Raw genomic sequence first — 389 nt, 5'->3', positions numbered from 1 at the left:
GGCAGGACAGACTGGGGGTGACAAGGGGAGCATGGTGGCTGCCAGCCTCAGCATGCCACCCTGCCCACCCCTCTGGCAGGCGATATTCGAGGCGGTGGGAGCTGGGGGCGACCATGGGTACATCGCGCTGGATGACCTGCACTTGTCGGATGGAGCCTGCCCCGAGCCAGGTGAGAACCCACGCCACAGGGGCACCATGGACAGGCCAGGTGGGACAGGGCACCCCATGGGGACACGTGGCCATGGGAATGGGGACAGCCCGTCCCATCCATCATGGCTCTGCCATGGCTGCTGGGCACCGTGCTCCTGCCCTGAGCTCGGCCTGGCCCAAACCCGGGGGTGGTGGGGAGGGGGCTGGGCGCTGCCCCCCAGAAGCCCCATCTCCCACC

This window comes from Phaethon lepturus, unplaced genomic scaffold (assembly GCF_000687285.1).
Source record: "Phaethon lepturus isolate BGI_N335 unplaced genomic scaffold, ASM68728v1 scaffold33982, whole genome shotgun sequence".
Taxonomy (NCBI): domain Eukaryota; kingdom Metazoa; phylum Chordata; class Aves; order Phaethontiformes; family Phaethontidae; genus Phaethon; species Phaethon lepturus.
This window is presented reverse-complemented; position numbering follows the sequence as displayed.